Source organism: Hemiscyllium ocellatum (assembly GCF_020745735.1).
Source record: "Hemiscyllium ocellatum isolate sHemOce1 chromosome 27 unlocalized genomic scaffold, sHemOce1.pat.X.cur. SUPER_27_unloc_5, whole genome shotgun sequence".
Classification (NCBI taxonomy): domain Eukaryota; kingdom Metazoa; phylum Chordata; class Chondrichthyes; order Orectolobiformes; family Hemiscylliidae; genus Hemiscyllium; species Hemiscyllium ocellatum.
In genome coordinates, this window is record NW_026867514.1 from 949464 (window position 1) to 971392 (window position 21929).

General features: G+C 45.9%; 1 pseudogene; it reads left to right on the plus strand.

The window, feature by feature from the left end:
- The first annotated feature begins 4260 nt into the window (after nt 1–4260).
- Nucleotides 4261–21886, plus strand: LOC132808378 (zinc finger protein 239-like; annotated as a pseudogene).
- Nucleotides 21887–21929: the final 43 nt, after the last annotated feature.

Consider the following 21929-nt stretch of genomic DNA (forward strand, 5'->3'; position numbering starts at 1 on the left):
GTGAGTCTGGTTGAATCTCTGGGCCATTCTCAGGAAGGTGTTGGCCCACAAGTCACGCCGGATTATTAAATATCTCGCCCCTTGTCCCTGTTTACCAGCAAGTCACAGTGTGATGGTCAGGCCGAGGGTGCTGATGCTGAGGCGAGCAGCTGGATCCATCCTCGGTGGTTGGAGTAGTGTCTTCTTCTCTCTCTGGTCCCTGTTCATTGGTTGTGGAGCCCTCTTGCAGCGGGTGGCATGTGTCCATTTTGAGCCTTCCTTCCAGTTTCACAGCTGTTCAGGTTGTCAGCAGGATGAGGTATGGGCCTTTCCAACTCAGGGAGAGGGAGTCCTTTTCGAGTGATCTTATCATGATGTAGTCCCTGAGTTGGAACGGATGAATGGGCACTGATTGGGATGTGGGCAATGCAGCCCTGACCTGGTCGTGCGTAACACGAATGCTCCTGCTCAGGGCCTGGACATACTGCAGGGCCTCTTGTGTCAGGAGAAGAGCTGTCTCTGTGGAGAGTTTAGGGGGCCTGGTATCGGTGGGCATAGGTCACCCCATAAGCATCTCAAAACGGGTGAGCCTAGTCATGTGGTTTGCCTGTACAGGTGTAGTATACAGGGCAAGTGGCAAGGTGTCTGGCCTGGTCAGTCCTGTGTCCTGGGTGATCTTGGTCAGTGTGGTTTTAAGGGTGCTATTCATCCACTCGACTATTCCTGATGACTGAGGTTGGTAGGGGGTGTGGTGTCGCCACGGTATCCCTAGTGCCTCGCTAATGCTAGTCGTGAACCTAGCAGTGAAGTGAGTCCCCCTGTCCATCTCTATGCTACCCGGAACTCCAAATCTGGGAATGACATCCATTAGGAGGCATTATACTACCATGTGTGCATTGTCCTTTTCTTGTGGGAAATGCTTCCACCCATTAGGAGAACAAGTCTATGATGACCAGGATGTACTTGTAACCCTGTTTCTGGAGTATGTGTGTGAAGTCAACCTGTAAGAGGCTGAAAGGCCCTTCAGGACCTGGCAGATGGTCATACTTGGCAATTGGCTTCCTGCATTGTTCTGCAAGCAGATGAGGCACTGTGATAGCAGGGCTTGGGCAGCAGCAGTGAATCCTGGTGCATACCAGGACTGATTCAGTATGCATCATACCTTCTTGCCAGTGTGGTCAATGCCGTGGGCTGCTAGGGCCAGTGTGTGCTCTTGGACAAATGATGTGGCCATCAGAGTGTATTAGCAGGTTAAGGGAAGGAGATTGTGTGGCCCCAGTGTGGGCCCAACTGTCCTTTCCCTGCTGTGGAGAAGTTTCTTGAGTAGCTCGCACTGCCTCCATGGGCTCAGGGAATACTGGGGTCTTTACTATTCTGGGATCCTGCAGGATGTAGATGGTGGGGTGCAGTGCGACTTCCGGGCTGCTGTGTCAGCTGAGGCATTCCCGAGGGTGACCGGGTCAGTGGCTGAGGTATGGGCACGGCATTTGATAATTACTAGGGCTGAGGGTAACAGGACTGCTTCCAGGGGGTTAGAAATCAGCGCAGCATGTTGTAGTGGCCTCCCTGCTGAAATGATGAAGTCTCTCTGTTTCCAGAATGTGCCGAAATTGTGAATGACTCCGAAGGCATATCTGGAGTCAGGATCAATGTTTGCTATGTATCCTTTAGCAATGACACAAGCCCTAGTGAGCACAAACAGCACCGCAGCTTGTGCAGATGTGCCCCATCTGGCAGTGCAGCTAACTCTAGAGGAGTGCAGATGGCATACCCTGCCAGTGTGCAGTGGTCTGAATGCCTGAAGGAGGAACCATCTGTATCGAGTATGAGATCAGGGTTGTCTAGAGATGCTTCAGAGCGGTCAAGGTGCGGGGTAACGACCTGCTGGACAAGGTCTAAACAGTCGTGGTCATCCGTAGTGGTGGTCAGAGTGAGTGGGAGCAGGGTGGCGGGTTCGGGGCAGGGGCACGTTGTAGGGACAGGTTGGCTTTAGGTAGTAAAGTGACCTCATAGCCAGTTCTCTGTATGGCAATGAAATGTTGCTGCAGGAAATGGAGTAATCCAGTTACAATGATGTTAATTGGAAAACAGTTATCAGTGGAATGTCCTAATTCTCCACACAAAGCAACATTCTGACAGTATCGATGGATCATTACTCTTTGCAGGGAGGTGCTAATGTCTCCTCTGAAGTGGTGAGTTGCTTCCATTGTCCTGTCCTGGGAGTAGTGCTCTTGCTGGTGCCTCTCTGTCTGACTTGTTCTTTGTGTGGCTTTGGTGTTGCTGGGTTGTGAAGCTGCCCTCAGGGCTTTGGGATAGCTGTGGTGCTCTGTCATTGTTAGTGGGTGCTTGAAGTGTACAGGTATTCCCTTGTTTGCGAGTGCTGCCTAGTTTCACTTGTCAGCCTGCTTGGTCCCTGCTGAGACATTCTGGGTGTTTTGATACAGTTTGGCCAATTGTGGGCCTATTGTGGGTTGCCAGGATGTACAATTACCAGGAATATTTGGAATCCTGAGAAGGATTCAAGTGAATCCTAGAGAGATGTTGCATGCCTTGGACTATTCCCAGAAAGTGAATGAACTATCAAGATTCATGTAGATATTCGTGGGAACTCTTGTAGGGATGTAAAGAAACTGTTGTGGTTCTGCTCGCCGAGCTGGAAGTTTTTGCTGCAAACGTTTCGTTCTCTGGCTAGGGAACATCATCAGTGCTGTTGGAGCCTCGTGTGAAGCGCTGCTTTGATGTTTCTTCCGGTATTTATATTGGTTTGTTCTTGCCGTTTCCGGGTGTCAGTTTCAGCTGCAGTGATTTGTATGTGGGGTCCAGGTCGATGTGTCTGTTGATGGATGTTCTTGCCGTTTCCGGGTGTTAGTTTCAGCTGTAGTGGTTTGTATATGGTGTCCAGGTCAATGTGTCTGTTGATGGAGTTTGGGGATGAATGCCATGCTTCTAGGAATTCTCTGGCTGTTCTCTGTCTGGCTTGTCCTATGATAGTGGTGTTTTCCCAGTCTTCCCTATGTAAAGAAACATAGATTTACAATTTAAGGCTATACATCCCATTCTGCTAAGTTACTCCAGTTAATTGGTAATTTTTATTTGTTTAAAAATGTGAAAACTTAATGAAGAGTTCTGTCAGTTAATCACTGGGTATTCAAATGTCTCTTCAGAATTAAAGATCATAACAAAACAGGGTGTCATTGTGGGATGTTGAATCTGTAGTATGTGTTTAGTAAAATTTGGATGAACAATATTTCAAAGTGAATTTTATCGTGTTAAGCACTTTCTGGAGAGGAAAGATTTGCCCTTATGTGTTTTGCAACACTTAACCAAGCTTAGTTCTCTCGAATAAGCAGACAGGTTGATGCTAGAGTTGAGAGCTGTGGCAAAACATCAGAAATAATGCAGGCAGGAACACAGCAATTAGGGTTAGAAAGTTAGCCAAAAACAATAAAAACAGGTAGGAGACCGAGAACAGGAAACTGCAGACCATTTAACTTAACATATGTCGTAGGGAAAATGTTCAAAGCTATTATTAAAGATATTATGACAGGGCACTTGTATAAGTTCAAGGTAATCAGGCAGCGTGAATGTGTTTTTGTCAATGAGAAATAATGTTGTAATAATTTTTTGAAGAACGGCCTCTCCGCACTGCGACTGAGCTGATGAATCTCCAGTGCCCACGGGGAATGGAATCCCTTCCCTCAGTCCCCACATTTCCACAACTTCTCCGCAGTTCTGCTGACTTTTTGACTCTGTGTTTCAAATGAACAACTGCAAGTGTGATCACACTCAGGAAACGTGTATAGTCACTCCCTCCTGCGAATAGTGTAATGTTTCTTCAGTCTGTGTAACTGGTTAAAGCTCCTTCCCACAGTCAGCTCACGGGGAGACCCTCTCAGTCAGTGTAACTGGTTAAAGCTCTGCCCAGTCAGTTCACGGGGAGACTGTCTCAACAAGGGGAAAAGACATACAAAAGTTGAGCAGCGAGACAAAATGCAAAAGCAATACGATGTCGAACCACGGGGGAAAAAATATTGTGACTCTACTCCTTTTCTTCATTTTGGCATTTGGACACTTAAAATCTGTCAGTAACATCAACATCTTAAAAGAACATACTGCGCATGTTTTCCGGTGTCAGCAAAACACCAGGTACGCTCATCACAGTCCGCCAAAAAAGGCGCGCGATCTTCTTTTGATTGACCAATAGGAAGTACTGGAGGACCGGAAAGAGTCTAGTCCTCCCGACAATCAGAGTCACCCCATTGTCTGAATGAGGAAGTTTGACCATGAGCTTCTGAAGCTGTTGCTGTTTCTCTGAAAGAAGATCGAGCTTCACCCCAGAATCCAACTTCCTTCCTCTGTCCAATATCTGTGAGTACAGGTCGCTGTTTTCTCGCCATCTTTTCCATTTTTTTAAAATTCAAGGCTTCAATTGTTGACTTGCAGCAACTGAAAGGAAAGGGAGTGAATCGGGGTGGGGACAGACTCTGGAAACGTTGCTGCACGTCTATACGGCCAGGAAGGGAGTGGGAAGGGGAATTAAAATGTGTGGTGACTGGGAGGTCCCGTCAACCTCTGTAGACCTGTCTGCGATGCTTGGCAAACCGTTCCCAACTTTATGCTCGGTCTCCCCAACGTAGAGAAGATCACAATTGGAAAATACGTGAGAAATAGAATACAACAATGTGAAGTTGTAGCCTTTACTGTGGGGGGAAAAAGCAGAAAGGAATTGTATTATTTAAATGGTGATATACTGAGACGTGGAGAAAGTGAGATCTGCAGATGCTGGAGATTAAAGTCGGTAAGTGTGGCGCTGAAAAAGCACAGCAGGCCAGACAGCATCCGAGAGGCAGGATAGTCGATGTTTTGGGCCCAAGGGAATAGGGAATGATATGTGGATGTAGAAAGGGGGCTCAGTGTCTTTCTACACCAGTCACTGCCAGTTATCAGACAGGTGCAGCAAGCAATCAGCAAGGCAAGTGGTATATTAACAGGAGGAATTGTGTTCAGAAGTGGGGATGTCTTCCTGCAGTTAGGGGTCATTGAATACATTCAAGGCTGAGTTCATCTGATTTTTGAGCAACAATGAAGTGGATGTTTATGGGGGAAAGCAAGAAAATGTTTTTAAGACCAGTAGAGAACAGTTACAGTCACACAGCACGTAAACAGACCTTTCAGTCCAACTAGTCCGTGCTGACTATATTCACAAACTAATCTAGTCCTACTTGCCAGTGTTTGGCCCATATCCCTCCAAACCTTTCCTATTCATGTACTTAACCAAATGTCTTTTAAAAGTAACTATACCGGCATCCACCACTTCCTCTGGACATTCATCCCACACATGAACCACTGTATTTTTAAAAAAAAGGTGCCCCTCAAATCTTTTCAAAACCTTTCTCCTCTCACTTTTCACAATTTGCTGCATAATCCTGAAACTCCCACCTGAGGGAAATGACACCTGCCATTCACCTCATGTATACTTCTCATGATTTTATAAACCTCTGTATGGTCACCTCCCAACTTCCTGTGCTCCAGTGAAGAAAGTCCCAGCTTATCCACCTAGATTTGGGTAGATTCATATCCAGTTATGGTCTGTTCAATGCTGGTCCAGGTTCAAAAGACCAATTGGCCAACTCCTGCTCCCAATTCTCACGCTCTGTGTCCAAAGTTAAAAATCATATAACACAGGATTATAGTCCAACAGGTTTATTTGGAAGCACTAGCTTTCAGAGCGCTGCTCCTTCCACAAGTGGTTGTGGAGAATAAGATTGTAAGACACAGAATTTATAGCAAAGGTTTACAGTGTGATGTAACTGAAATTATATATTGAAAAAGTCTTCGAGTAAAAAATGAGGTCTGCAGATGCTGGAGATCACAGCTGAAAATGTGTTGCTGGTTAAAGCACAGCAGGTTAGGCAGCATCTCAGGAATAGAGAATTCGACGTTTCGAGCATAAGCCCTTCATCAGGAATGAGAGAGAGTAGCCAAGCAGGCTAAGATAAAAGGTAGGGAGGAGGGACTTGGGGGAGGGGCGATGGAGGTGGGATAGGTGGAAGGAGGTCACGGTGAGGGTGATAGGCTGGAGTGACCTGGATGTTAAGTTTCTCATCTTTGAGAACTGAAACCAACATGGTCATTCTTTCATATGTGAATAGCAAATTTTTTTAAAAATGTTACATTCCCAATTGGTGTCACATTGTCCCAGATAATGTATTGAAGGTGTGAGTTTCCCTGTGTGAGGCTGTCTGTACCACAATGGTCAGACTGATTCTAATTTTTATAAATGGATTAACAGATTCTTACCTGGATTCATGCAGTTTTGTGTCTAGGACAGCAAGAGACCATCAGACATAGGAGCAGAAATTAGGCCTTTCGGCCCATTGGGTCTGCTCATACCATTCGATCGTGGCTATTAAGTTTCTTATCTGCGTTCTCCTGCTTTTTCCCCATAACCCTCGATCCCCTTGATACTCAAGGACCTATCTATCTCAGTCTTAAATATCCTCAGTGGCCTGGCCTCCACAGCCTTCTGTGGCAGTTAATTCCATAGATTCATTACTCTCTGGCTGAAGACATTTCTCCTTATCTCCAATGTAAAGGGTCTTCCCTTTACTCTAAGACTGTGCCTTGAGCCTTAGTCTCTCCTCCCAATGGAAAGATCTTCCCAACGTTCACTCTGTCCAGGCTGTACAGTATTCCGTATGTTTCAATTAGATTTCCCCTGAGTGTAGGCCTGTTAATCAGCATCACCTAGACCCTTCAGGATGAGATACAACAGGGATTAGGCTCAACAAAATGAGAAGAGAGGGAGAGTGTGTGGGATGGAGACTTTTAGCTTTGAGGGAATAAGAGAGGAAGCAGAATTGACTATAAATTAGAATTGATTGGATGGACCAGTGGGCTGAGGAGTGGCAGATGGAGTTTAATTTAGAGAAATGTGAGGTTTTGCATTTTGGTCAAACAATCCAGACAGGACTGGTACAGTGAAGGGGAGTGTTGCAGAACAAAGAGACCTCGGAGTGCAGGTTCATAGTTCCTTGATAGTGGAGTCGCAGGTAGACAGGATAGTGAAGAAGGTGTTTGGTATGCTTTCCTTTATTGGTCAGAGCATTGAGTATAGGTGTTGGGAGGTATTGTTGTAGCTGTACGTTGGTTAGGCCTCTTTTGGAATAGTACGTCCAGTTCTGGTCTCCCTGCTTTAGGATAGAACTTTCAAACTTTGAGAGGGGTTGGAAAAGATTTACAAGGCTGTTGCGAGGCTTGGAGGGTTTGAACTACAGGGAAAGGCTGATTAGGTGAGGGATATTTTTGCCGGAGCATCAGAGGCTGAGGGCAGCCTTATAGAGGTTTATAACAGGCATGGATAGGATGCATATCCAAGGTCTTTTCCCCAGGGTCAGGGAGGCCAAAACTAGAGGGCATATGTTTGAGGTGAGAGGGGAATGATTTGAATGAGACCTGAGGAGCAATTTTTTTCACACAGAGGGTGGTGCATGTATGGAATGAACTGCCAGAGGAAGTGGTGGAGGTTGATACAATTATATTTAAAACGCACCTAGTTGGATACATGAACAGGAACCGTAAGAGCCACATGCTGGCAAATGGGACTGGATTAATTTTGGATATCTGTTTGGCACAGACGAGTTTGACCAAAGGGTCTGTTTCCATGCTGTATGACTCTAATTGTCTTGGTGAAAGCAGAAGTGTGGTTGTGAAGACTGGACTGTCAAAGCAACTTTCGTGATTAGATTAGATTACTTACAGTGTGGAAACAGGCCCTTCGGTCCAACAAGTCCACATCGACCTGCTGAAGCGCACCCAACCAGACCCGTTCCCCTACATTTACCCCTGCAACTAGCACTATGGGCAATTTAGCATGGTGAATTCACCTGACCTGCACATTTTTGGACTATGGGAGGAAACCGGAGCACCTGGAGGAAACCCACGCAGACACGGGGAGAATGTGCAAACTCCACACAGTCAGTCGCCTGAGGCGGGAATTGAACCCGGGTCTCTGGCGCTGTGAGGCAGCAGTGCTAACCACTGTGCCACCGTGCCACCCATAGATGTTTCATAGATGTTTTGCGCTTCCCGGGAGCAGAAGAAACCTTGCATTTGTGAGAGAGCAACTGAGTGAGTGTGGACATTTGGGATTTTGGTGGAAAGTGGGAACTCAATGCACTGTGGGGATCAAGCCCTCCCTATCCAGTCATTTCAGCTGGTGGATGAGACTCAGCAGTTCATGCAGGCAGTCAATCCAGATAATACTTTATAAATTCCTGCTTTGGAAATAGAACCAGTCTGACTCCAGATTGGGATACTGACAAAATCTAGCCTCATACCTTTAATGCATTGTCTGAACTGCATTATGTTATAAAGCCTTATGTTATCTTGAGAGGGTGCCTTACAGGAAGTTCTGGGATTTACATATTAATGATACCTGTAATCCATTGTAAAAGATGAAAGACTTAACAATCCAGGTTTGTTCAATATATCATTTCAGTGGCAGGCCACAAATGTCTTTCCATAAATTCTGTGCCTTATGATCTTATTCTCCACAACCACCTGGTGAAGGAGCAGTGGGATGATGCTTTCAATTTTGTGAACTAACAAAAGAAAAGGATGTTCCACAGAAAGTAGAATTGCTTGTTCTGAATTTCTACCCTGCACTGACAGTGATGACTTTTGTAATCTCTTTTTACAGAGTATTTGAAGATCTGAAGAAGTCTCAATGAACAGATGAAGGCCTTATGCCTGAAATGTTGACTCTCCTGCTCCTCGGATGCTGCCTGACCTGCACCCTTTTCCAGCGCCGCACTTTTCAACACAGACTCTCCCCCGTCTGCGGTCCTCATTTTCACGTCAATATCTGACAGTCATTCAATCGATTGGGGCAGCCACAACTTTTGATTACAATTCTGTGAGAAGGAGCAAAGCTTTTTGGTTCCTATTTCAGTACATTTTCATTATCAGTGGGACTGGATGAGAGACCCTACTGTTGCTGCGCACTGAGTGTGGAGCCTGAGACAGTTATACGGCCTGGAAAGAGGAATTCCCAGCAGTGAGGGGCAGTACATGTGTTTGTTTGTGGCTGAAGCTTCGGACATGGAGAAACCGTGGAAGTGTGGTAACTGTGGGAAAGGCTTCCGTGTTCCGTCTCACCTGGAGATCCATCGGCGCAATCACACCGGGGAGAGGCCGTTCTCCTGTCCCAAGTGCAGGAAGGCCTTTACCCAGGTCTCTGCCCTGCTTAGGCACCAGCGGATCCACACGGGGGAGAGGCCGTTCAGTTGCCCCGAGTGTGGAAAGGCCTTCAGCAATTCCTCCCACCTGCTGATGCACCAACGGATCCACACGGGGGAGAGGCCGTTCAGTTGCCCCGAGTGTGGGAAGGCCTTCAGCAATTCCTCCCACTTGCTGAGTCACCAGCGGATCCACACGGGGGAGAGACCGTTCAGTTGCTCCGAGTGTGGGAAGGCCTTCAGCAATTCCTCCAACCTACTGACCCACCGGCGGGTCCACACGGGCGAGAGGCCCTTCAGCTGCTCTGAGTGCGGCAAGGCCTTCAGCAATTCCTCCAACCTACTGACCCACCGGCGGGTCCACTCAGGGGAGAAGCCATTCAGCTGCCCCAAGTGTGGGAAGGGCTTCACCCGCTCCTCCAACCTCCGGAACCACCAGCGACTTCATGTGCCATCGCAGGGGGACTGACAGCGACTGCCGAGTGCCGTTATCGACTGGACTATCCACCCAGTTCTGGGATCTGTTGGGTTTGAATCTCATCGCGGCAGATAGTGGAATTGGAATTCGGTCAGAATCTAACGATGAAACCATTTTCTGGTGTTGGGTGGGGGAGAAAACCCCAATCTGATTCACTCACGCCCTTTTTAGGGAAGGAAACTGCTGTTGTGGGAAAGGATTCACTCAGTCGTCCCAGCTGCATCCTTTACCCGGTCTGACGTACACATGACTCCAGACCCACAGCAGTCTGTTTCACTCCACACCGCCCCCATTCCCGGCCCCACGGGTTAAGGCTGTACCAAGGATCTAATTACAAAGGGACAACTCTGTGCTGTCCGATAGTAAAGAAAATGGGGTGGGGTGGGGGGAGGGGGAGTGTGTGCGCTTTGACCTTGAGTTGTTTAAAAAGCAGCTGCTTTCTCTCCCCCTTTTTGCTGGGGGAGATCTGAAGCTGTAACAAAGTTGGGTCACAATAAAGATTACCTGAACTTACTGCCGGGCTCAGACTCTCATTAAAAGCTTTGAGCTCCAGATGGTCTTTGATTTAAAGCTGCTCATTTCTTCCAGCCTCCTGCACTAAGTTTCTAACGCCGTGTATCAGATGGAGCAGTGAATGAGGAGCTTGTATCGTTAGAAATTATAAATTTTTATGGAGTACAGGTACTGCATCGTTTCATCATCATTGTAAAGGTTACTGGCAGCACTGGGAACGTCTTATCTTTAAAATTGAGAATAGCTAAAATGATATATTCAGAAACATCATTGAAGTCTAAACGCATTTCAATTTTTTAAAAGAGCTGCTGAAATCTTTCTGAAACTTGCACTGGAATATGTGCAGTTAGGCCACAGCTCAGGACAGGCTGGAAGGGGTGAATGACCTATTCCTCATTTTGTGAAATTGGTTTCAACTATGTAGACATAGTCATAGAGTTGTAGAGCCGGAAACAAACCCCTCAGTCCATATCTTAAATGAATCTAGTGACCCATTTGCCAGCATTTGGCCTATGTTCATCTGTACCCTTCCTATTCATATCCCCATCCAGATGCCTTTTAAATGTTGTAATTGTACCAGTCTCCACCACTTCTGCTGGCAGGTCATTCCATACACACACCACCCCCTGCGTGAAAATATGGCCCCTCAGGTCCCTTTCCCCACTCACCTTCAACCTATGCCCCTTCAGTGCTGGACTCCCCGACCTGGGGAAAGACCTTGGGTATTCACCCTATCCATGCCCCTTACAAATGTCTATAATTTTGAGGAGAAAATGAGGACTGCAGATGCTAGACATCATTCCTCTTCTCCCCCAACCCCCCACTTTATCCAAGTCCCATGCCTTCAACTCAGCACCACCCTCCTGACCTGTCCATCAACTTTTCAATCTATCAGCTCCACCCACTTCTCCAACCTATCCATCGCCAAACCGTTACTACCCGATGCCTGAAGGAGGACCACCTCATATTCTGCCTTGCGATCCTGCACCCACACAGGCCAAATGTGGATTTCAACAGTTTCCTCACCTCCCCCACTTTATCCCAATCCCAAGCCTCCAACTCGGCGCTGCCCTTCTGACCTGTCCATCATTTGTCTTATATATCTGCCCCCCTCCTCCACCACCCCCGCAACACACACACACCTTCATCTACCTATGGCATTTTCAGCTACCTTCTCCCCCAACCTCACCCACTTTCCATTTATCTCTCAGCACCCCTGGCCCACAAGCCTTGTTCCTGATGAAGGGCTTATGCCCAAAACGTCAATTCTCCTGCTCCTTGGCTGCAGCCTGACCTGCTATGGTTTTCCAGCACCCCACACTCTGCATAATATTAAGGTAATTGGAGGAAGGTTTTGGGGAGATGTCAGAGTAGGTTCTCAGATAGTTATGGCTGTGTGAAATGCACTGTCAACAGTGGTAGTAGAGTCAGATACATTAGGGACATTTAATCGACTCTTGGATAGGTACATGAAAGTTAGTACAATAAAGGGTATGTAAGTCAGTCTGATCCTAAAGTAGGATAAAGGGCCAGTACTGCATCGAGTGTCGAAGGGCCTGTACTGTGCTATGTACCTAAGTAGAGTCAAAAGTTTTGTTTTAACAGCAGTACAGTCAGATCTGAGCAAACAAGGACATGCAGGTCATACTGCGCGTAGACAGAGTTACAGCTGCACAGGAGGTGCACAGAAGCAAGGTCAACATTAGATTTCAAATTGGAGAGCTCCATTCAGCAGTCTAATAATGGCAGGGAAGAAGCTATTCTTGAACCTGTTGGTGCGTGTGTTTAAGCTTCTGTATCTTCTGCCTGACAGAAGATGGTGCAGGAGATCATTCCTGGGGTGGGAGGGGTCTTTGAGGTTGGTAGCCTTTCCACGACAACGAGAAGTGCAGATGGATTCCATGGATGGGAGGTTGGCTTCCGTGATGGACTGTGCTGTACACACAACCTTCTGTAGTTTCTTCTGGTCCTGGGCAGAGCAGTTGCCATAGCAGGGCGTGATGCACCTAGATTCAATACTTTCTGTGGTGCATCTGTAAATGTTGGTGAGTGTCATTATGGACATGCCGAATTTCTTAAGCATCTTGAGGAAGAAAAGGCGTTGTTGTGCCTTCTTGACCATTGCATGGGTGGGTTTAGATATTTAACTGCTCATTTCTCATTCTTACTAATTCCTTTACTTGATGCAGTCACACAGTCCGTTTCATAACTTGTGCTAATCTTTTTAGAAGGTCTTTTTCAGAAGGATAAAATATTACGAGGGGCAAAGGTAGTGTACATACATAATATGAAATCTTTAAACTTGAATTCATTTTTAAGAGCAGAACAATGCATTTATGGTAAAAATGGGTAAACTTAACAGGGTTTTATGAAGGGTGAGAGTGAGAAGTATGTGGAGGTGCATGTTAAAACAGCACCGAGTCTGCATGGCTTTGACAAGAGGAGGTCATGTCTGACAAATCTATTAGGATTCTTTGAGCAGGTAATGAGTAAGTTAGACAAAGGGAGAGCCAGTGGACGTGAGCGATTTGGATTTCCAGAAGGCCTTTGACAAGGTGCTGTGCGGGAGGTTGCTAAGTAAGGTAAGAGTCCCTGGTGTAGGAGCAAGGTACTGGCACGGATCGAGGATTGACTGACTGGCAGAAGGTAGAGAGTTGGCATAAAGGGGTCTTTGGAGTTCCAAAGGGGTCCATGCTGAGAGTGCTGGGACAGGCCAGGAGAATGGTCAGAGAAGGGGCAGATGGAATACAATGTGATAAAGTCTGAGGTTATGCACTTTGGTGGGAAGACCAGAAACAGAGACTGTTTTCAAAATGGGAAAGGCTTCGGAAACGTGAAACAGAAAGGGATTGGGGAATCCCAGCTCAGGGGGAGAATTGTACCATTCATTCGGGGTGGTGTGGAAAGGATCGTACCATTGAGACTTGGGAGAATTGTACCCTTAATGGCTGTGGGGGAGTAAAGGATTATACCATTCAGAGGGGGACGATTGCATCATTCGAAGGTGGAGGAGCAAAAGGAAAGGGGAGGATTGTACCATTCACATCACGGTGTGTGGATTGTACCATTCACAAGGAGAATTATTTATTTTTATATTTCAGAATTTCCAGGATACAGGACGTATGCCAATTTTACCCACCAGAAATCGACTGAAACTAGGTACACTAAAAAAATCCAGCAGGAACATTATCAGTAAAAAGGTCTAGTTTCGGTCATAGCAGTTATAGCCTTCTAGAGTCACACCGCACAGAAACAGACACTTCAGTTCAACTCATCCATGCCGACCAGATGTTCCAATCTGGCCCAGTCCCAAGTTCCAGCATTTGCTCCATATTCCTCTAAATCCGAACTATTCATCTAGACACCTTTTAAATGTTGTAATTGTACCCACCTCCACCACTACCTCTGGCTGCACATTCCATACACGCTCTACCTTCTGCGTTAAAACGTTGCCCCTTAGTTCCTTTTTAAATTGTTCCCCCTCTCATCTTAAACTTATACCTTCTAGTTTTGGACTACTCCACCTTGGGGGAACATACCTTGGCTATTCGCCCTATCCGTGATTCTCATGATTTTATAAACCCCTCAGGTCACCCCTCAGCCACCTCCACTCCAGGGAGAACAGCCCCAGCCTAGTCAACCTCTCTCTCTAGCTCAAATCCTCCAACCCTGGCAACATCCTTGTAAATCTTTTCTGAACCCTTTCAAGTTTCACAACATCATTCCAAGAGGAAGGATGCCAGAATTGTACACTAATTCCAAAAGTGGCCTAAACATTCTCCTGTACAGCCACAATATGACCTCTCAAATCCTATACTCAATACTCTGACCAATAAAGGAAAGTATATCAAACACCTTCACTATCCTATCTACCTGCAACTCCACTTTCAAAGAGTGAACCTGCAGTCCAAGGTCTCTTTTGTTCAACAACACTCCCTCGAACCTTACCATTAAGTGTAGATGTGCTGCTCTGATTTGTTTTTCCAAAATGCAGCACCTCGCATTCATCTAAATTAAACTCCATCTGCCACTCCTCAGCCCATTGGTACATCTGATCAAGATCCCATTGTAATCTGAGGTAACCTTCCTCATTGTTCACTGCACCTCCAATTTTGGTGTCATCAGCAAACCTACTAACTACACATCCTATGTTCACATCCAAGTCATTTGCATAAAAAATACAAAAAGTAGTGGACCTAGCACCGATCCTTGTGGCACTCCACTGGTCATAAGCCTCCAGTTTAAAAAATAAACCTCCACCACCTTCTTCTAACTTTGAGCCAGTTCTGTATCCAAATGTCTAGTTCTCTCTGTATTCCATAAGATCTAACCTTGCTAACATGTCTCCCTCGGGGAACCTTGTCAAACACCTTACTGAAGTCCATATAGATCACGTCCATTGCTGCCCTCATCAATCTTCTTTGTTACTTCTTCAAAGCACTCAATCAAGTTTGTGAGACATGATTTCCCATGCACAAAGCCATGCCGCCTATCCCTAATCAGTCCTTGCCTTTCCAAATATGTGTAAATCCTGTCTCTCAGGTTTCACTCCAACAACCTGCCCACCACCGATGTCAGGTTCCCTGGCTTTTCCTTATCAACGTTCTTAAATAGTGGTACCAACGTTAACCAACCTCCAGTTTTCCGTCACCTCTCCTGTGACTATCAATGATGCAAATATTTCAGCAAGGGGCCCAACGATCACTTCCCGTAGCCTCCCACAGAGTTCTCGGGTACATCTGATCAGGTCCTGGAGATTTATCCATCTTCATGTTTCAAGATATCCAGCACCACTTCCTCTGTAATATGGACATTTTTCAAGATGTTATAATCTATTTCCCTACATTTTATATTTTTCATGTCCTTCTTCAGAGTAAACATTGATGCAAAATACTCGCTTTGTATCTCCCCATCTCCTGTAGTTCCACACATTGACTGCCTTGCTCATCTTTGGTGTGCCCTATTCTCTCCCTAGTGGCCCTTTTGTCCTTAATGTATTTGTAAAAACCCTTTGGGTTCTCCTTAACCCTATTTGTCAAAGTTATCTCATATCCAGTTTTTGTCCTCCTGACTTCCCTTCTAAGTATACTCATACTATCTTTATACTCTTCTAAGGATTCACACAATGTATCCTGTCTATACCTGACATATGCTTGCTTCTTTTTCTTCACCAAACACTCAATTTCTCCAGTCATCCAACATTCCCTACACCTACCAGACATTCCTTTCACCCTAACAGGAATATACTGTCTCTGGACTCTCTTTATCTCATTTCTGAAGGCTTCCCATTTTCCAGCTGTCTCTTTACCTGCAAACATCTGCCACCAAACAGCTTTGGAAAGTTCTTGCCTATTACGTTAAAACGAGACATTCGCCAATTTAGAATTTCAACTTTTAGATCTGGTCTATCCTTTTCCATCACTATTTTAAAATTAATGTAATTATGGTCGCTGGCCCCTAAGTGCACCCCCACTGACACCTCAGTCAGCTGTCCTGCCTTATTTCCCAAGAGTAGGTCAAGTTTTGCACCTTCTCCATAGGTATATCCACATACTAAATCAGAAATCTTTATTGAACACGCTTAACAAATTCGTCTCCATCTAAACCCTTAAACCTAGGGCAGTTCTGTTGGAAAGTTAAATCCCCTACCATAACCATATAAGGGGAAATGAGTTTAAAACTGGGCACAATCCTCCAGGTGCAGTTTCAGCAATGCTATGTTTGGTTGCAGCAACACTTCCTTCCCTTTATGTTCTATTTCTTTAGCAATAAAAGCAAATGCTGCATTCACTTACTTTATTATCTACTGTACCTGCATGCTAGTTTTCTGTGACTCATTAATGAGGATACCCAGATCTCTCTGCACCAGATCATCCCAAACCCTCTATTAGAAAAAAGGTTGCTTTGCTGTGTTTTTTTGACCAAAATGCATGACCTCACACTTATCCACCTTAAACTCCATATGCCACATTTTGACCCACTCTCCTAACCTATCTAGATCCATTTGAAAGGTTCGTATTTCCTCATTGCAACTTACCATCCTGTCTATTTATGTGTCATCCACAAATTTGGCAAATGAGCCTTTTATCCCTGTATCCATGTCACTAATGTAGATTGTAAATAGCTGGGGTCCAAGGACCCAACCCTATGCACCTCACTAGTTACATCTTGCCATCCAGAAAAAAAGTCATCAATTCAGACTGTCTGTCTTCTGCCCATCAGCCAGTCACCTATCCAAGCTGATAAATCACCCCATGTCCCACATGATCTAACCTTGCGAATTAATGCTTTGAGTGGCACTTTAGCAAATGCCTTCTGAAAAGCCAGATATATTAGAACTACAGGATCCCTATTATCCACTTTGATCATCTATGAAGAACTTAGTCAAATCTGATTTGCCCATCATAAAACCACGCTGACTCTGATAGATAGAGTTTTGACTTTTCAAACGTCCTGATATTGCTTCCTTGATAATTGACGCTAACACCTTCCCAACAACAGATGTTAAACTAACTGGTCTGCAACTTTTCACATATTGCCTGTCTCCCTTTCTGAATACAGGCATTACATTAGCATTTTTCCAATCCACTGGAACCATAATATCTTAAGATATAGGAGCAGAAATGAAGCCATTCAATCATGGCTGAAACGTTTCTAACTCCATTCTCCCGCTTTCTCCCCATGTCCTTTGATCACCTTGACAATCAAGAACCTGCCTATCTCTGTATTAAATAAACTTAATGAATCTTTCTCATGGTCCAGGGAATTTGGGAATATTGTAACTAATGAATCCACAATCTCCACCGTCACTTCCTTTAGTACCCTAGGAGGGTAGGCCATCAGGCCCAGGGGATTTGTTTGCACTCAATCCTAATAGTGTACCTATCGACGTTGATTGTTTAAGTTCTACCTTTTGTCTAGCCTTTGACTTGCTCATTCCAATACGAACGGTCCTGCTGTCCTCCAACGTGAAAACTGAGGAAAAGTATTGATTTAGCAGCTCTGTCATTTCAGTGTTCCCCTTATTAACTCACCTGGTTCATCTTCCAAGGAACCAACATTTACTTTAGCGACTCTGTTCCCTTTGGCATACCCTTTTGATATTTTATACTAGGCTTCTTTCGTAATTTACCTGACCTATTTCTATTCATTTTTTAAAATCCCTTTGTTTGTGTCTGGAAGTTTCCCGATGTTTCAGCTTTCCAAAGGTCTGGAGTAACATTCCTGAACAGGCTGGAAATTAAAAAGCAACACACCTTTCAGGAGGCTGGGGGCGGGGAAAACCAACCCCCATTGTCCCCTATTGGTTGGAGGACAGCCCCTAACCACGCCCCCTCAGTTGGCGATGACGTTGACGTTGTTTGGACCACGCCCGCTGCGTGTTGGCGCATGTGCAGTGTAGGTCCCGCGGCCGGACAAAGACAGTGTGACTGAGTGTGGGAGAGGAATGGCGCCGGCGGCTGAAGGAACAAGAACAGAAACCGCTGGAAAAGCTGAGCAGGTCCGGCAGCTCGTGTTGAGAGAAATGTGAGGACGTGTTTCAGGTCCGGGGATCCTTCTTCAGAACAGGACCAGGTTTCAGAAACATCCCGGGGAGGTCGCCAGGCCCGAGCGCCAAGACCTGGCTCCTGCCCCCGGGGAGAGGAGACAGTGAGACAGGGTAGGATTGGGAACCGCGGGAGGAGGGAGACTGGGGAGTTTATAAACTCCTAGGGGGAGGCCGCAGGCCGCGAATACAAGCCCCACAGGCCCAGTGTTTACTTCACCGGCGAAGGAGCTCTCAGGTTGCCCGGGCAACCGGCCGCCAGCTTTGTGAGGGTCAGGCACATGTTGTCTTGGGACGGGTTGTTGGATTGTTGTATAATATTGATCTCCTCTGTACTTTTAATCTTGAATGTTTTTTAAATGTACATTGGCTTCAATTTATGAATTCTAAGTACAGAAGCAAAATATAAACATCTCCTTGCATGCATCCCAACATGTGCATAGGAGCTAAGACTGTTTAAAGATTTACTGAGGTGCTGAATCAATAGCTCTTTCCCTTTTGATTAATGAAGGTGGTGCCCAGCAGACTCCTGCTCACAGTCAGTGCCAGCCTTTATGGGAAAGATAGGATAGCAAAACCGAGACACCAATGTAGCCAAGTAATCTGAAGTCACACTTTGGTGCTTTAATCGCCTCAAAAACACGCCATTCAGAAAATGTCAAGGCTATAGGGGTACAAGGCTCCCCAAGACAGCCAGGAAGGATAACAAAGAAGAGAGCTGAAGTGTTATCCTTATCAAGCCTGTAACGTCTTCACAAATCTCCAACAAGTTAGTTAAATGCAGTGTCCCTGTCAGAAATACCTTGCAGACTCTTCCTACTCAATCCACCTTTCTCCATGTGACTACTAATTTTCACCAGAATAAGTATTATTGGAAGCTTCTCCACCAAATTTAAATTGGCAGGTGGGACTAGATTGGGTTGGGATATCTGGTCGGCATGGACGGGTTGGACCGAAGGGTCTGTTTCCATGCTGTACATCTCTATGACTCTATAATTGCTGAGATTAGCATTACAACCTTTCTGAAACCAGGCTGCAATGTTTGCAGTTCTCCAATCTTCTGGCACCACCTCCAAGTCCATGGAAGACTGATAAATTATGGCTTCCACAATTTCTATCGTCCCTTCCTTCAAGATTGTTGGATGCATTTCATCGGTGCCTTGTCAAACTTTAAGTACCAATTGCTTATCGAAGGCTTCTTTCATGTTAATTTTGAACTCTTGGGAGGTCATGTTGTGGCTGTACAGAACATCAGTTAGGCCACTGTTGAAATATGGCGTGCAGTTCTGGTCTCCTTTCAATGAAAAGATATTGTGAAACTTGAAAGGGTTCAGAAACGATTTACAAGGATGTTGCCAGGGTTGGAGGATTTGAGCTATAGGGAGAGGCTGAACAGACTGGAACTGTTTTCCCTGGTGTGTTGGAGCCTGAGGGGTAACCTTATAGAGGTTTACAAATTTATGAGGGGCATGTATAGGATAAATAGACGAAGTCTTTTCCCTGGGTTAGGTCTGTTTCCATGCTGTACATCTCTGACTCTGTTGGTTGCATCTGTAAGATCCTGAATCAGCACCTTGAGAATTAGAGCGAAGTGAGAACAGAGGCGGAGAGAGAGTGGGATGGTGCTTTCAATTTTGTGGAATAACAAAAGAAAAGTATATTCCGCAGAAAGTGGAATTACTTGTTCAGAATTGTTACCCTGAACTGAGTGTAATGACTTTTGTAATCTCTTTTTACAGAGTATTTGAAGATCTGAAGACGGAAATTTCAAAATCGACAGATGAAGGCCTTGTGCCCGAAGCATTGACTTCTGTTCCTCGGATGCTGCCTGACCTACAGTGCTTTTCCAGCGTCACACTTTTGAACTCTTGACTCTCCAGCATCTGCAATCCTCACTTTCACATCAATGTCTGACAGTGACACTGGGACATCGGGACTGCAACGAATTTTGAGTGTGATTCTGTGAGAGGAGCAAAGCATTTGCTTCTTGCTCAAGTACATTTTCAGAATCCGTGAGACTGGATGAGAGACCCTACGTTGCAGCGCAGTGAGTGTGGATCCTGAAACAGTTATACGGCCTGAAAAGACGAATTCACGGCAGGGTGGGGCTGTACCCACATTTGTGTGCAGCTGAAGTTTTGGCCATAGAGAAACCCGAGGAATCCCACTCCGTAAAGAAACCATGGAAGTGTGGCAACTGTGGGAAAGGCTTCTGTGCCCCGTCTGCTCTGGAGACTCATCGGCGCAGTCACACCGGTGAGAGGCCCTTCAGCTGCCTCGAGTGCAGGAAGGGCTTTACCCAGGCATCCGTCCTGCTGTGACCCACTGGCCGGTCCACACAGGGGAGAGACCTTTCAGCTGCCCCAAGTGCCCTGCTGAGGCACCAGCGAATCCACAAGGTCGGGGGGGAGGCCACTCTCCTGCCCCAAGTGCGGGAAGGCCTTCAGTGATTCCTCCCACCAGCGGGTCCACACAGGGGAGAGGCCCGTCAGCTGCCCAGAGTGCGGTAAAGGCTTCAGCGATTCCTCCACCCTGCAGACCCACCAGCGGGTCCACACGGGGGAAGAGCCCCTTGAGCTGCTGTGAATGCGGGAAGTGCTTTACCCAGTCCTCTGCCCAGTTGATACACCAGCGGTCCCACACCGGGGAGAGGCCCTTTAGTTGTCCTGAGTGCGGCAAGTGCTTTACCCATGCCATCACACTTCAGAAACACCAGCAGGTCCACATCGGGGAGAAGCCACCATCTTTGTTTTTCTTCTTCTTTCCGTCTCCTCTTCCATTGCGCGTCATCTGGGCCCCCTCCAATCAGAGCGCACCTTACTCCACCTGACCAATTGCGGTTGGCGCTAGTTGTTACTGACAGATCTTGTGTCCAATTGCCAATTTGGGGTAAAAATGACGGGAGCCACAATTTCTTTTCCCTGTGGTTGCACATCTCATTCCATTTGCTTTTCTCTTCCGAGGGGGAGGGGTAATCCCAAAGTAGAGGGCACAGGTTTAGGGTGAGAGGGGAAAAATTTAAAAGGGTTGCAAGGATTAGAACCAAAAGTGTGAAAGTTAATTCACCTCAAGAAAAGCCCTCTCTTACGACCCAAACAAAATATTGTTCACAGCCTATTACTGACTAATCAGGAAGGATGTTGTGAAACTTAAGAGTTCAGAAATTACTTACAAGAATGTTGCTAGGGTTATAATTTCAGTTACATCACACTGTAAATTTTTGCTATAAATTCTGTGTTACGATCGATCTACTATCACCTGATGAAGGAGCATCGCTCTGAAAGCTAGTGTGCTTCCAATTATACCTGTTGGACTATAACCTGGTGTTGTGAGATTTTTAGCTAGGGTTGGAGGGTTTGTGCTCCAGGGAAAGGCTGTATGGGCTGGGGCTGTTTTCCCTGGAGGATTGGAGGCTGAGGGATGACCTTATGGAGGTTTAAAAGGTCACGACAGGCATGGATAGGACAAAAAGAATTTTTTTTTCCCTGGGGCGGGGGAATCCAGTACAAGAGGCCATTAGTTTTGGGTGAGAGGGGAAAGATTTAAAAGGGTCCCAAGGGGCAACTTTTTCACGTATAGGTTGGTGTGTGAACTTAATGAGCTGCCAGAGAACATAGTGGAGGCTGGTACAAATACAACAATTAAAAGACATCTGGATAGGTATATGAATAGGAAGTTTTAGAGGGATATGGACAAAGTGCTGGCAAATGGGACTAGATTAATTTAGGCTCTCTGGTCAGCACATACCGAACGGTTGTTTTCGTGCTCTACAACTCAATGGTTCTATTTCTCCAGAGCTAGAACCAATTTCACAAGACTAGGAATAGGCCATTTGCCCCTTACACACTGTCCTCAACTGTGGCCTAACTGAGCATATTTCAATTCTTAGTGCTATGTAATGAGCCAGACTTTATAAAAAAAATCTTAAAGCAAAGGAACACTTCGGAGGCAGTGATTATGCTATGGTAGAATTGGATGTAATGGTATTACAGTTAAAAGGTAATTACAAGGGCAATGGGAGCAGAACAGCCAAAAATTTATTGGAAGCAGAGCCTAGTGGGGAAGGCAGTAGATTAACAATGGCAGGAATTTCTGGGTGTAATTGAGGACACAGTACAAAGGTTCATCCAAAAAAAAGTAAGATTATGTGGGGGGGGGGGGGGGGGGGGGGAGG